The 16,798-nt window shown below is 36.4% G+C and overlaps 1 long non-coding RNA gene across 1 annotated transcript in view; it reads left to right on the top strand.

The window, feature by feature from the left end:
• Positions 1 to 16,427, top strand: part of LOC123328971 — a 340,123-nt gene extending 323,696 nt beyond the window's left edge. Inside the window, exon 3 of the long non-coding RNA XR_006544011.2 lies at positions 15,689 to 16,427. This is a non-coding gene — a long non-coding RNA (uncharacterized LOC123328971). The remainder of the gene's footprint in view (positions 1 to 15,688) is intronic.
• Positions 16,428 to 16,798: the final 371 nt, after the last annotated feature.

Raw genomic sequence — 16,798 nt, 5'->3', positions numbered from 1 at the left:
AATGGTTTAGAATATGAAATCTTTTAGTTTTAGTTTGACCACATAAGAAGTATTCTCAAGATAAAGAAGTGTTGGAAGATTTTCAGCAGCTGTATGATAGCAGGTCTAGCATATGTAATTTTATCCCTGTTGGTCATATTTTAACACTATAAAGTCAGCAAATATTGAGTCAATTGGAATGAAAAGATTATCTAAGCTTTAAAAATTGTAATTAGGAAAAAGAAATCTTAAGAAAAAAATTAAAACTGTGTTTTCTAAGTCATGTTTGTCGACATCTCAGTTTTACATTTACTCTTTTTTTTTTTTTTTTTTTAAACTAAATATACCCTTGAATACTGTAGAAGGCAGTTGTAAGTTTTGAGGAAACAAATTTTAAAAAGAAAACCTTTTCCCAAACCAGAAAAGGTAGTCAGAAAAAGAAAGCAGTTTTGACATTGTATCAGCATTGAATAAGAACATGATGTTTATTAAAGGCAATCAGGTAAGAGACTGTGGAGACAGTAAGAAATCTCTCCCTTTTGTAGAGCCAAGCAGATGCAATCCGTTGCATATGTTCTCAAGATAAACAATGACTAGTCCACAAGTAAAACATCTTGACATCACCATTTGCCACACACAAAGTCTATCCCAAATTCAACTTAGTTGAATTGAGCATCTTTGTTAGCTGATTGCATTTATCCAGAAGAAAAACAAACTTTCTCATAACTTTATGACCAAGGTAGTTTTATAACTCGGAACAAGAAACCCTCCATAGTTAGCCTTCTCCCTTCCCTCAGACTGGCAGGTTATCAACAAACAGACTTAAACCTCTTATTTTTTATTTGTATTTATGCTTACACAATAAATAATACAGATGCCATATACCTAATTTCTCCCAATGGTAATATCTTACAAAAGTAATAAATTTATACAAGAATATTATCATAACCAGAACACTGACATTGATAAAATCAAGATACTAAGGCTATAATGTGCATTTGTTGATATTTGTTTTATGTTATAGTTGCATTTTGCAAGAGAAATAGGGGAAATATAGCCACTTCTTCCTCCTGAAAGTGAAAGATTGATCCTTATCATTTATAAGCCTCTTTTTAAATAGTTAATATACAGACATTGACTGGGGTCTATGGTTTATCAGCTAATGCTTCTAAATATACTATAAAATAAAATTTAGATTATGAGTTTTACTCGTTATTTTAAACTGAACTGAACTGAACTTCTCTTCTTGGTAAGTGTCAAACAAGGATGGGTAATACATGTCAGTACGTTACAGCTTTTTTGCTGTATAAATCATTAAAATTTGAAGAACTATATTAGAGGTTACCAAAATATCCTTGCCATCCTCTTATCAAAAAGTATGCAATAATAAGATTAATATAAACATCTATCCACTCTTCTCTTCATAATTTATTTCTAAACAAAGAATATCTGTTTTATTCCCAAATATGTTCTAAGTAATATATATTCATGATTTTGGACAGTTTAAAACTGCATGCAGACAAAACATTCCTGTATGTGATATATTCAAGGTCTAAAAGAAAAATCACAATGTAAACTTTTATGACAGTATATTGAAAAAACACAGAATAAAAATTTATTTTATGATGAAGCCTTGATGCAGTAGCTATCTTGACCCAAGTTGTTAAATAAGATGATCTGTTTATCACAGCATAAATAAAGCACAACATCCAAGTTGTTTGTATATTTTGCTTTTATGGGCATTATAACATTCAATTTTATATAGATATCTTGACAAATTGGATGTGCTCTTTTGAAATATTTTCATCAATTCAGAATATTCCAGGAAAACTAAGATAATGTAGGTTTCATTACTCCCCAGGCTGTTCATGCCACCGGTTGATGACACTGAGCCATCAGAGTTGAGCTAATGATGAAGTCGAGCTAATGAGGGCTCTGGGCACGGGGCTTCAGTGTGTAGTCTAACAGGTGGTAACTTACACTTTGGCTGGAAAACACAGGGCTGTGACTGCTTCATAGAATCGACAATTTAGCTGAATCATACAACTGTGAGAGTTGCCCTAAAAATGAGTGAAAATGAATATTTATTTATAACATTGAACAGAATCCCCTGTGTTATACAGTAGATTCTTATTGGTTATCCATTTTAAATACAGCAGTTTGTTTATATATATATATATGTATTATAATTTACTATTATATATATTATACATATATTTATATATGTGAATCACTTTGCTGTATACCTGAAACTAATGAAACATTGTTGATAAACTAAACACCATTATAAAATAAAAAGGTAAAAAATAAATTTAAAAGATTGAGTATTGATTCAAGAATGTGCAATAGTGAATCTATGGCTAGATGGAAGGCTAAACTGAGTTCAAGTGCACTTGATCTGGTAGTTTCCTTCTATCTGGGAATGGAGATGAAATGAGGGAGGTGGCAAATGATCTTTGAAGATTTGGAATTTGGGCTCGCAAGGCAATTTGGATGTTAAATTTTCTCAGCAGCAGAACATTTGGCATCCCTATGAATGGACAAACCAATATTCTAACTACCAAAATAATCACAGCTTTAGGGGAAAAAATAGCTAGATAACAAATGGTAGTAGAACTTTTGAGGACTTATAAAAATAGGAGGTTGCAATTGAAAAGACAGTAAAGAGAAAAGTGTGACAAAAAAACAAGGGGACCATAGAAAAATTCTAAACTGTTTCTAGGCTATTTCTTTTTTTTAATTGAAAGACTTTTAAAATCACATAATTGCCATATTTGCTATAGAAGCTTAGGGAAATCTGGAAAAATACAGGAGAAAAATATCAAATCATCTATAGTTTTCTACCCTAAGGATAACTTCTGTGAAATTGTTTCTATTTTCATTTTAGGAGAATAATATCAAATGAAATTGGGAGATTCTTAGATTTATTTCATATTAAAGGCATATACTAGCCCAGAGTAAGAGAGCTTGGGTCATGCTGGACAGGCAAAAAGTGGTGACATACAAATCAGAAATGAGAAATAAAAGCGATTGGCACATAATAGAACCTGAAATATATTAGTGATTACTGTTAGAAGTATAATTGGACTATTATTCAATTAAATATAATTCTTTTTGAAGATTTGCTTACCCTTAGCAAATACTATTATGAAAATATTTATCTATGAAGCCAGTGGAGAAGGCAATGGCAACCCACTCCAGTACTCTTGCTTGGAAAATCCCATGGACAGAGGAGCCTGGTAGGCTGCAGTCCATGGGGTCACGAAGAGTCGGACAGGACTGAGCGACTTCACTTTCACTTTTCACTTTCATGCATTGGAGAAGGAAATAGAAACCCACTCCATTGTTCTTGCCTGGAGAATCCCAGGGAAGGTGGAGCCTGGTGGGCTGCCTTCTGCGGGGTTGCACAGAGTCGGACACGACTGTAGCGACTTAGTAGTAGTAGTATGAAGCCAATAATATTTTTAAATATCATGCATTATAAGTTGGATCCTTTACCCTCTGAGCCACCAGAGTAGAAAACATGATACTTACCACTTTAGCTGTGAACTATTCTAAACTTGATAATAGAGCAAAAATGAATATACAAGATTGGACAGAGCTGTTTAAATTTCAGGCATTTCTCAGCTATTGTGGGAAAAGTATAAGAAGACAATTAGCACTGACATTTTTCTCAAGACATTACTTCAAAACATTATATTGGTGTAACAGAATGTTCAGAAATCTTGAATAATTTTTTGTTATTGAAATACAATGATACTTCCCAAATTTCTTAACAAATTTCAAATTTGATTCAATATGGTAGTGAAAGGTTGTTGTTGAATCACGCGAATACACCAGGATCCTTGGCCCCTGGAGGAGAAGAATTCAATCCGGGGCCAGAGATGAGGCTTGATCGCTCAGAGCTTTTGTGTAATAAAGTTTTATTAGAGTATAAAGGAGATAGAGAAAGCTTCTGACATAGGCATCAGAAGGGGGCAGAAATAGTACCCCCCTGCTAGTCTTCAGCTGGATGTTATATAGTCACTAGCAGTCTGTTAATGAAAGAAAGGAATGTCTTATAATTCAGAATAGCACCAGGCCCCTCGCCCATAAGATGCATTTTGGGATAATCTTGGGCCATAAAATAATTAACTTGAATCTTAAAGAAGGGCAGACCACCATACAAATAGTTTCATTTACATAGATCAGGGGAACAATATCTGAGTATAACATACTGGTTTGTCAAGTAGGTTTTGGGCCCAGAGGCGGAACCAACTTGGAGACCGAGTTTGGGGGTAAAGGCGTAGTATATTAGCATAGCTTAAGACAAACATTTCCATAAGAAAAAGGCATTGGTTATCTCTAGGCTCAAGAATAGCTAACTTCAGGTGAAACCAGGTGTCATTATGGCAAGACAGTATTTAAGAGAAACCTCTCTTTAAATTTGTATAGAGAAGGAAAAAAATATTGTTAGTTTGTTTCCTCCTGCCGCTTAAGAGAGATAAAAATGTCTGACACTTGCAGGCTATTTCCTCCATTTGGAGACCCCTGGCCTTTTTGCCTGTTACCCTCTCAGTAGCCACCATATTTGAATGGGGACTAATGAACAGTCCCCAGACAAAAGAATTCATCCTTTTAATAGAAGTCATGGCACCCCACTCCAGTACTCTTGCCTGGAAAATCCCATGGACAGAGGATCCTGGTAGGCTGCAGTCCATGGTGTCGCCAAGAGTCGGGCACTACTGAGTGACTTCACTTTCACTTTTCACTTTCATGCACTGGAGAGGGAAATGGCAACCCACTCCAGTATTCTTGCCTGGAAAATTCCAGGGACAGAGGAGCCTACTGGGCTGCCGTCTATGGGGTCGCACAGAGTCGGACACGACTGAAGCGACTTAGCAGCAGCAGCAGTAACAGTGTTCTTGCCTGGAGAATCCCAGGGACGGGGGAGCCTGGTGGGCTGCTGTCTATGGAGTCTCACAATAGGACACGACTAAGGCAATGGCACCCCACTCCAGTACTCTTGCCTGGAAAATCCCATGGACGGAGGAGCCTGGTAGGCTGCAGTCCATGGGGTCTCTGGGAGTTGGACGCGACTGAGCGACTTCACTTTCACTTTTCACTTTCATGCATTGGAGAAGGAAATGGCAACCCACTCCAGTGTTCTTGCCTGGAGAATCCCAGGGACGGGGGAGCCTGGTGGGCTGCCGTCTATGGGGTCGCACAAAGTGGGACACGACTGAAGCGACTTAGCAGCAGCACCAGCAAAGCGACTTAGCAGTAGCAGCATCAATGCATATAAAAGGGCGCTATTTGTGAATTAGAAGCCTGAAAACAGTATTATGAGAGTAGAAATTGGGCTGATAAAATTCATGGCGATAGATGTTAGGGTTTCCAAGGTTATAAACTCAAATTCTCTACTTAGAGATTTTCTCATAGTTTCTAACCAGAGATATCTTTCTTCTCTTGAAATTTCTATCTAACTTAATGTCCATAATACATATTTTTTACTTAATCATGTACTTTGTTACATATAGGGCATTTTATCTCACAAAATTCATTGAAAGCACTCCTAAGAACAAGAGTCATTCTATATACTTTTTTTACTTCTAGTCTCAATCACCACAAATATTTAACATGAATTTCTGAGTTACTTGTGAAGGATGAATTAAAAACCGAATGGATATGGTAGTATAAATAAACTATTCAAGTATTTTTATGAAATGGTATTAAGAAATACATTTTGATAAACTTTGATTTTAATAGTAACAATTTACCTACAATATCTTGTCTTCTATCACATGTGAATCTTTGTTAAAGTAATATGATAATTGATGAATTTATTAATTTATAGTTTTCCACATTCATTACAATTGCTATAAACATTCATTTTTTATATTGTCACACTCATAAATATTGGTGTTTCATTTTATATTATATATGTATGCACACATGTATATATATATGTGTATCTGCATATATATATATATATATATACCTATACGCATGCATGTATGTATATATTTCTTAAAATTCTAGCAGCTACTGCCAGTTTTCTTAATATGATACACTAAAGAGAAAAAAATTTTTTTTTCAATAGGACTTTTCCCTAATACTATGCAAAATGATTGGTTTGGGGAACCTGAGAGACTTCGAGTGTGAGTGTATTGCTCAATTTTGCAGTAGAACTGAGAATATGACAAATGTCATGGGCATAGAGCAGCAGACCCATTTCTCATTCATGAGACTATAGATTGGCTGGGTAGCCTGCTTCATGTTTCAGGCCTGCTTTACCCTTCTCTCATTTTGATCCAGTGACTGTCTTCCTAAGACAGGCTGGAGAAGTATAAGAGCCCAACACAAATTTCTTGTCTTGTTTAAATTCTCTGTTTGTACTACATAAACTAAGATTCCAATGGCAAAAATAAGTTTCATGGCCAAAGTGAGTATCAGTGGAACAGGGACATATATTCATGGAAACTACAAAAAATAGTCTCAAGATAAAATGCTTATGCATAAATGAAAGCAAGAGGGACAGAAGAGTAAAGGAGAGTTATTATTAATATATCCACTGTGGAGAAGACTCTTGTGAGTCCCTTGGACATCAAGGAAATCAAACCAGTCGATCCTAAAGGAAATCAATCCTGAATATGCATTGGAGTGACTGATGCTAAAGCTGAAGCTTCAATATTTTGGCCATCTGAGGCAAAGAGCCAATTCATTGGAAAAGACCCTGATGCTTGGAAAGATTGAGGGCAAGAGGAGAAAGGGGTGACAGAAAAGATGATTGGGTGGCATCAATGACTCAATGGATATGAGTTTGAGCAAACTCTGGCAGATAGTGAAAGACAGGGAAGCCTTCTTGCTGTAGTACATGGAGTCCCAGAGTTGGACATGACTGAGTGACTGAAAAAAAACTGCAATAAACTGCATACACTCTTTTTGCCCCTGTGATTTAAAAATAAAGCTACAATCAACCCCCTCTCATCCCCTGATCTATTTTTAAACCACAAATTTCACCAGTCCAAAAAAAAAAAAAAAAAAAAAAAAGAAAAAGTCATCTCTATTGACTCAGTTGAGGAAATTGGTTTGCATTCTATCAAATGTTGAACATCATTAATCTACTCAGCTCCATGTTTAATCCTTAACCCCAAGTTGTTAGCAACTTGCTTGGTTACTGACACTTTCTAATTTCCTAGTTTTCCAGGCTTATTACTGATTCCCAGTTTGTAGACACCATCACCACCTTCCACTGTGTTACTGTATGTAGTGTAAACACTGGCCATATTCCCTCCTGGAGTTCTAAAACGCTGAACTGCTCCTCTCTGATCCTTTATAACCCTGCCAGAGTGATTATTCAATAAAGCAAATGCAAGCATTCCATATCTGCATACAATTCAGAACATTGTATACAATATGCAAAGCTCTTCCTTGTCTTTCTTTTTTCTCCAACTTCATTTCTCACACCTACTAATGCATATTATCATTCATAATTGGATAGACTATAAAAGTTTTATTCTATAAGATTTCTCAAACCTTCACATATATAATTTATTTTTTACCTATGTATAGAATTTCATTATACTTATTTTTTACTTAACTAAATTCTATGTATCCTTCATTACTTTCAAGTCCTAGCTCAGGTATGATTCTTTCTAGAAAGCATTTCTAACTACTGTACTCAAATCTAACTATTGCACTATAAATTTGAAAAAATTTCCTATTTCCTTCATTTGTTTGAAATCCTGCTGACCAACACTGTGTTTTCTAACTTGATTCCTGGAATATGATACACAGTAAATGTTAATAGGATAAATTAACTGTTAAGTTTTAAAATTCTTTGATCCCCTATTTTTAGACATACCTAAATTTTCCTAAAAGTAATTATTCAGATCAGATCAGTCACTCAGTCATGTCCAACTCTTTGCGATCCCATGAATCATAGCACGCTAGGCCTCCCTATCCATCACCAACTCCCAGGGTTCACTCAGACTCATGTCCATTGAGTCAGTGATGCCATCCAGCCATCTCATCCCCTGTCATCCCCTTCTCCTCTTACCCCCAATCCCTCCCAGCATCAGAGTCTTTTCCAATGAGTCAACTCTTCACATGAGGTGGCCAAAGTACTGGAGTTTCAGCTTTAGCATCATTCCTTCCAAAGAACACCCAGGGCTGATCTCCTTTAGAGTGGACTGGTTGGATCTCCTTGCAGTCCAAGGGACTCTCAAGAGTCTTCTTCAACACCACAGTTCAAAAGCATCAATTCTTTGGTGCTCAGCCTTCTTCACAGTCCAACTCTCACATCCATACATGACCACAGGAAAAACCATAGCCTTGACTAGATGGACCTTTGTTGGCAAAGTAATGTCTCTGCTTTTTAATATGCTATCTAGGTTGGTCATAACTTTCCTTCCAAGGAGTAAGCGTCTTTTAATTTCATGGCTGCAGTCACCATCTGCAGTGATTTTGGAGCCCAGAAAAATAAAGTCTGACACTGTTTCCACTGTTTCCCCATCTATTTCCCATGAAGTGATGGGACCGGATGCCATGATCTTTGTTTTCTGAATGTTGAGCTTTAAGCCAACTTTTTCACTCTCCACTTTCACTTTCATCAAGAGGCTTTTGAGTTCCTCTTCACTTTCTGCCATAAGGGTGGTGTCATCTGCATATCTGAGGTTAATGATATTTCTCCCGGCAATCTTGATTCCAGCTTGTGTTTCTTCCAGTCCAGCGTTTCTCATGATGTACTCTGCATATAAGTTACATAAACAGGGTGACAATATACAGCCTTGACGAACTCCTTTTCCTATTTGGAACCAGTCTGTTGTTCCATGTCCAGTTCTAACTGTTGCTTCCTGACCTGCATACAGATTTCTCAAGAGGCAGGTCAGGTGGTCTGGTATTCCCATCTCTTTCAGAATTTTTCACAGTTGATTGTAATCCACACAGTCAAAGGCTTTGGCATAGTCAATAAAGCAGAAATAGATGTTTTTCTGGAACTCTCTTGCTTTTTCCCTGATCCAGCGGATGTTGGCAATTTGATCTCTGGTTCCTCTGCCTTTTCTAAAACCAGCTTGAACATCAGGAAGTTCACGGTTCACATATTGCTGAAGCCTGGCTTGGAGACTTTTGAGCATTACTTTACTAGCGTGTGAGATGAGTGCAATTGTGCGGTAGTTTGAGCATTCTTTGGCATTGCCTTTCTTTGGGATTGGAATGAAAACTGACCTTTTCCAGTCCTGTGGCCACTGCTGAGTTTTCCAAATTTGCTGGCATATTGAGTGCAGCACTTTCATAGCATCATCTTTCAGGATTTGAAATAGCTCAACTGGAATTCCATCACCTCCACTAGCTTTGTTTGTAGTGATGCTTTCTAAGGCCCACTTGACTTCACATTCCAGGATGTCTGGCTCTAGGTCAGTGATCACACAAACGTAATTATCTGGATCGTGAAGATTATTTTTGTACAGTTCTTCTGTGTATTCTTGCCACCTCTTCTTAATAACTTCTGCTTCTGTTAGGTCCATACCATTTCTGTCCTTTATCGAGCCCATCTCTGCATGAAATGTTCCTTTGGTATCTCTGATTTTCTTGAAGAGATTAATGGGGTATCATAAAAGTTGAAGTCTATACTGGTCCATACTGAGAAATTACTATTTTCTGGAAGTTAGGCAGAAATTATTTACTCAAAATGAAAACAAGCAATATAAATATAGATCTGTTTCTTTTTGATTTCTAGAAATAAATAGGCTTGCTAAATAAGTCAAATTCATTTTTTTAAGTTTCAGATACCCTACTTGATCTACAGAAAGTGCAGTATAAATAATGAGTAAATAGATTCATTTTGATATTTGGCAAAACTAATACAGTTATGTAAAGTTTAAAAATAAAATAAAATTTAAAAAAGAACAATAAAACCACTCAACCCTGAAAAAAAAAAAAAAAAAGATCTTTATGCACAGTGTTCAGAACAGATTTGAAGGACACCTAATAAGCCTATACACCTAAAACAGAGTCAACAGTAAAATCACATAATTAGTAAAAATCCTAGGAATTATATGAAAATCCTTTCTATTTGAGGACAACATTGAACACTAACTATATTCTTCTCCATATTATCTCATATATGTACAGATACACAATATAAAATAAATTCCTGAAGTCTCTTTTGTAATTAGCATTGTGGAATTAGTAAAATAAACTGTCTGACTGTGTTTCAGGAAATTACATACAGTATTTTTATCTTTTAAATAATATTGAACATTTTAAAATTTAAGATAATTTACATTTTTTGGCTTAAGTTTGGCCATGGATAGTATTTTCTTTGTCAGTGTAACCTAGCCTAAATGTTTTAATTTATTCCAAACTTGCGAGGATATACTGTGGAGCCACTTTTCAATAGAAAATTAGACATTCTTCTGTCCAAGATTTAGGAACCAGTATTCCAATAAAAGATGAAGTCCTGATCCTAATGAAATAACTTCGAGAGAAGAAAGAATGATTAATATTTAATCAGGATCTTTGCTTTAGGAGCCTGGATATACACAGGCTGGGTTGGGAGTCTAGGACCCGGCACGATGTTGAACCAGCTTCCCCAAACCCAATAATGCCCTTTTTCCAGGTGCCTTGGCAAGAGGAAAGCCCGGCTGGCTCATAATCTTGAAAGAGTAACTAAAGAGCCATAATCTAGAAAGATACATTACATTGCATCTGCCACAAACTAGTCCAATCTCAGGGGAAACGACTGCTTAAAATAACCCTGTAGTCCCAAGTAAGCAAATGGGAGGCTGAGGTTGACATCTGATACTGCATTTTCTTGTTATATTTATCACAGTCATAAAGGGAGTGCTCTTTCTCTTTCCTTCCTTCTCTCTCTCTGTCTGCCTAGTTTTAAAAAAAGGTGAAATTTTATTCAAACTTAAAGCAGATTATAAAGAAGTGAATACTGTCCTTAAATTTTGCATCAAGAACAAAAACCATTCTGCAATGTGCACATACACACAAAGGCATTAACTATTTCCCCTCTCTTTTTTGTGATTAACACCTGTATTTTTTTGCTTCTCCAGTTTAAACATTCTAAGGAAAATGTGGAAATATTTCTTAATACATCAAAATCATCTTAAAGGAACAGCAAAACGTTATAAGCTAGACATCTCCCAAAATCCTATATAGTGAATATATTTAAGCCAAGTAAAAATTCATATACATTGTGTATGTGTGCTCAGCCATGTCCAACATTTTGTGATCCACAATGAAGAAAATTAAATTTAAATAGTTTATCATGGAAGAAAGAAAAATAGTGGTAGAAAAGGCATAATTTTAAAATAGTTTGGGACATACAAAATACCTTTTGCAGACAAATCAGATGATCAAAAGGATAAATTAACTTTTTAGATTATTCACTTAGTGGCCTGAAAATATAAATGAAAGATTGCTGGAAAACTGAACAGTATTCACAGGCATAATGTAGATGTGAAATTTACTAAATAAGAGTATTTTAATATTTAGTAATTTACTTTTCTCCTCAGGAAGCAGTAACAGCTTACAAAGATATTGACATTTAACTCATTTCAATTCAGTTCAGTTCAGTACTCAGTCGTGTCCAGCTCTTTGCAACCCCATTAACTGCAGCACGCCAGGCCTCCCTGTCCAGCACCAACTCCCGGAGTCCACCCAAACCTATGTCCATTGAGATGGTGATGCCATCCAATCATCTCATCCTCTGTCATCCCCTTCTCCTCCTGCCCTCAATCTTTCCCAGCATCAGGGTCTTTTCAAATGAATCAGCTCTTTGCATCAGGTGGCCAAAGTGTTGGAGTCAGCTTCAACATCAGTCCTTCCAATGAACACCCAGGACTGATCTCCTTTAGGATGGACTGGTTGGATCTCCTTGCAATCCAAGGGACTCTCAACAGTCTTCTCCAACACCACAGGTCAAAAGCATCAATTCTTCTGTTCTCAGCTTTCTTTATAGTCCAACTCTCACATCCATACATGACCACTGGAAAAACCATTGCCTTGACTAGATGGACCTTTGTTGGCAATGTAATGTCTCTGCTTTTAATATGCTATCTAGGTTGGTCATAACTTTCCTTCCAAGGAGTAAATATCTTTTAATTTCATGGCTGCAATCACCATCTGCAGTGATTTTGGAGCCCAGAAAAATATAGTCAGCCACTGTTTCCACTGTTTCCCCATCTATTTGCCATGAAGTGATGGGATATGATGCCATGATCTTACTTCTCTGAATGTTGAGCTTTAAGCCAACTTTTTCACTCTCCTTTTTCGCTTTCATAAAGTCACTCTTTAGTTCTTCACTTTCTGCCATAAGAGTGGTGTCATCTACATATCTGAGGTTATTGATATTTCTCCTGGCAATGTTGATTCCAGCTAGCGCTTCTGCCAGCCCAGCATTTCTCATGATATACTCTGCATATAAGTTAAATAAGCAGGGTTACAATATACAGCCTTGACCTACTCCTTTTCTTGGAACCAGTCTGTTGTTCCATGTCCAGTTCTAACTGTTGCTTCCTGTCCTGCATACAGATTTCTCAAGAGGCAGGTCAGGTGGTCTGGTATTCCCATCTCTTTCAGAATTTTCCACAGTTTATCGTGATCCACACAGTCAAAGGCTTTGGCATAGTCAATAAAGCAGAAATAGATGTTTTCCTGGAACTCTCTTGCTTTTTCGATGATCCAGCGGATGTTGGCAATTTGATCTCTGGTTCCTCTGCCTTTTCTAAAACCAGCTTGAACATCTGGAAGTTCACAGTTCACTTACTGCTGAAGCCTGGCTTGGAGAATTTTGAGCATTACTTTACTAGCGTGTGAGATGAGTGCAATTGTGCAGTAGTTTGAGCATTCTTTGGCATTGCCTTTCTTTGGGATTGGAATGAAAACTGACCTTTTCCAGTCCTGTGGCCACTGCTGAGTTTTCCAAATTTGCTGGCGTATTGAGTGCAGCACTTTCACAGCATCATCTTTCAGGATTTGAAATAGCTCAACTGGAATCCCATCACCTCCACTAGCTTTGTTCGTAGTGATGCTTCCTAAGGCCCACTTGAGTTCACATTCCAAGATGTCTGGTTCTACATGAGTGAATCAAGGCAAACTGGAAATGGTCAGATAGGAGATGACAAGATTGAACATCCACCTTCTAGAAATCAGCGAACTAAGATGGACTGGAATGGGTGAATTTAACTCAGATTACCATTATATCTACTACTGTGGGAAGGAAGCACTTAGAAGAAATGGAATAGCCATCAAAATCAACAAAAGATTCTGAAATGCAGTACTTGAATGCAATCTCAAAAATGACAGAATGATCTCTGTTTGTTTCCAAGGCGAACCATTCAATATCACAATAATCCAAGTCTATGCCCCAACCAGTAATGCTGAAGAACCTGAAGTTGAACAGTTCTATGAAGACCTGCAAAACCTTCTAGAACTAACACCCAAAAAAGATGTCCTTTTCATTATAGGGGCCTGGAATGCAAAAGTAGGAAGTCAATAAACACCTGGAGTAACAGGCACATTGGAGTGCCTGTTGGAGTACAGAATGAAGCAGGGCAAAGGCTAATAGAGTTCTGCCAAGAGAACTCATTTCAATAAAAATGTAAATATTTATCTTTTATATTACTGCATCAAGTATGGTTTAAAATGTGTAGCACAGAATTTAAAGATGTATTAAATTAATCTAAGACTTTTCAGAAAACACAATAATTTTTGCTGAAGTAATATTTTTGTTATTGTATCTGCTAAGTCGCTTCAGTCGTGTCCAACTCTGTATGACCCCAGAGACGGTGGCCCACCAGGCTTCCCCGTCCCTGGCATTCTTCAGGCAAGAACACTGGAATGGGTTGCCATTTCCTTCTCCAATGCATGAAAGTGAAAAGTGAAAGTGAGGTCACTCAGTCGTGTCCGACTCTTAGCGACCCCATGGACTGCAGCCTACCAGGCTCCTCTGTCCATGGATTTTCCAGGCAAGAGTACTGGAGTGGGTAGAAGTGTTAAAATCTCGGGAACTCACTGATGGTCTAATGGTTAGCACTTGGCACCTTCTCTGCCAGGGTTTGGGTTTTGTTCCTGGTGAGAGAAATAAGATCCTCAAACCAAGCTATGAGGCAAAAAAAAAAAAAGTAAAATCTCTAAAGTTCAGCAAAAGTTTTATACACCATTATTTAGCATACACACTATTTCAAGTTCTAATGAGGTGGACGAAACTGGAGCCTATTATACAGAGTGAAGTAAGCCAGAAAGAAAAACACCAATACAGTATTCTAATGCATATATATGGAATTTAGAAAGATGGTAACAATAACCCTGTATACGAGACAGCTAAACAGACACTGATGTATAGAACAGTCTTGTGGACTCTGTTGGAGAGGGAGAGGGTGGGATGATTTGGGAGAATGGCATTGAAACATGTATAATATCATATATGAAACGAGTCGCCAGTCCAGTTTTGATGCACGATACTGGATGCTTGGGGCTGGTGCACTGGGACGACCCAGAGGGATGGTATGGGGAGGGAGGAGGGCAGAGGGTTCAGGATGGGGAACACATGTATACCTGTGGCAGATTCATTCTGATATATGGCAAAACCAATACAATATTGTAAAGTTAAAAAATAAAATAAAATTAAATTAAATTAAAAAAAAGAAAAACATAAAAAACATGATTGACATTTTTTAATTTTTCTGCATTAAATTCCTTAGAAAAATGTCCACAAAATATTGTAACATCAGAAATGTGTACTTCTGTTATAATAATGAACTCAACAAATTAAGAACAGAGCAATGATGAAAAGTAATTCTTTATGAAAGTCAGTGGGCAAAGTAAAAGTGCTCAGGAAATCTTAAAAGACAGTATTACTTTCTCCTTCACATGAATTTTAAAGTACAATATAAATTGTTCATGTCAAAGTATACAGAAATCACATTTTGAAAAACTTCATTATAAGATCATTGATTTTCTTTGTCATAAAGGAATTGATTAATGAAAAACACTTCCGGATTTCTTCTTACTATCTTGAGACTTTCCATTTCAATATATTTAATAAATGCTGAACACAGAGGCTAACACTGAAGTTAAATCACTAAACCTTTTAAAATCTAATCACTAAGAAGCCTTAAAGATTTGCCCCAAATAGTTTCTTGTGCTATAGATTTTACTAAATGCACTGGTAATTCGAAACCTAAGTGTCAATTTTAAAGACAGTCTGATTTTTTTTGCATTTTGATTAATGACTTATATTATCTCATACTATTAAGTCAAATGCTTATGCTTTAATTTCTTAACATAGTTAGTTATATATTTTAAATAAATTAACCAAAATTTTTACTTATGATAAACCCCTGGACATTGACTGTAATCTGGTTATAATTCTGCAAGCATTACCTATTGTTTATATTTATCATAGAGCAAACATAATTTAAATACACTGGAATTCCATTTCTCACATAGCAGATCAGCAAAAATCCTAAATTTGGCAATATAGACTAAAGAACCCTGACTAATACAATTTTGAGACAAGATTGTGAATAATTCACTATAATTCGACCATAATGTTTCTAACATTTTCAAAAACTGTGATAGTTGAAGGGTCTAGACTTTGTAACTATGTTCCAGTTATCTCCTGCTGGTGGAGCACTGGTGATTACACTAAACTGACTTTAGATTCAAGACATGAAATTCCAAGTATCTAACTAAATTTTTTTTTTTCCAGGATGATTTCTGCCCAGCCTATTCCCTGGTTTGAGGGGATGGAGAACCAATGTATCATGAATACTGTGCTTCATAAAAATCTGTGGAAAAAATGGCTACTGTTTAAAAAATTATGTAGGATTTAGTTTAAAAACCATATTAATGTCAAAAGACACATTTTCAAATGTAGTAGAATGTAAGTATTTCTAGTATTCTAAGGTGTAAATGTATCAATATATTTTTGCCAGAAAATGATTCAGCAAGTGTATAAAATTTGCTTACAGCTACATTTTATTCAAGACTACAATACAAAATAATTTAATAAGCATTCTTGGTAAATTTGGCCAAAATTAAGCATCAGAGAATCTGGGTGTTGAAAACAGATACCAAGAAGAAATAGAAGGGCAGTAGGTTTAATGGTGAACTTACCTATAAAAAGATAAAAATGAGAGCAGGAGTACACTGGGAAAGCCTTCATAAATCATCCAAGTCTGTCAGTGTTTGCACCGAAAGGGGAAAGGAGGACAAATTGGGAAGCTAAGCAGATGAGCCTCAGACTTCAACACAGCTCTGAGGACGTCTCAGCCAGACCAACTGGGATGCAGATGCAGTTTGCCCATGGAAGACTCACAAATTGAGCACAAATGTCAGTCACAGACTGAGGGCACCTTGGAAAGCTTGGCCTCTGATCAAATGTATTGGGAAATCCTGAAGACATAGCAGTTGGGTAGCTGTTGGATATGTGTAGTCTTCAGAGTTTATTGGCAATTTCTTGTAGAGAACTGAATTGCATTCTACTATGGCTGTGAAACGTTTACTCATTAGTATGTAGAAACATAAAGCATCTGGTAGAGATGTGTAATGAGTGCCATGTCTCACCTTAACGGCAGCTGAGTTGGTTCAAAAATGCATAACTATTTGATTTTTTCGCATTCCTATTATACAAAGCAAGGGTTCTCAAGTTTTTTGTTTAGTTGTTTCTTTGTTTTTAATTTTATAGACCACCATTGAGAGGCAATTGATTCCATGAACAACCACAGATGTATTTATTTTTACAATATTAATCACATGTCAACTATCTTAGTTTTAACAGTTCAAAAAATGCCTTTTGTGAGGAAACAACTGACTGAGT

Source organism: Bubalus bubalis, chromosome 13 (genome assembly GCF_019923935.1).
Source record: "Bubalus bubalis isolate 160015118507 breed Murrah chromosome 13, NDDB_SH_1, whole genome shotgun sequence".
In the NCBI taxonomy this organism is placed as follows: domain Eukaryota; kingdom Metazoa; phylum Chordata; class Mammalia; order Artiodactyla; family Bovidae; genus Bubalus; species Bubalus bubalis.
The sequence above is the reverse complement of the archived record's forward strand: the minus strand, read 5'-3'. Positions and strand labels throughout refer to the sequence as shown.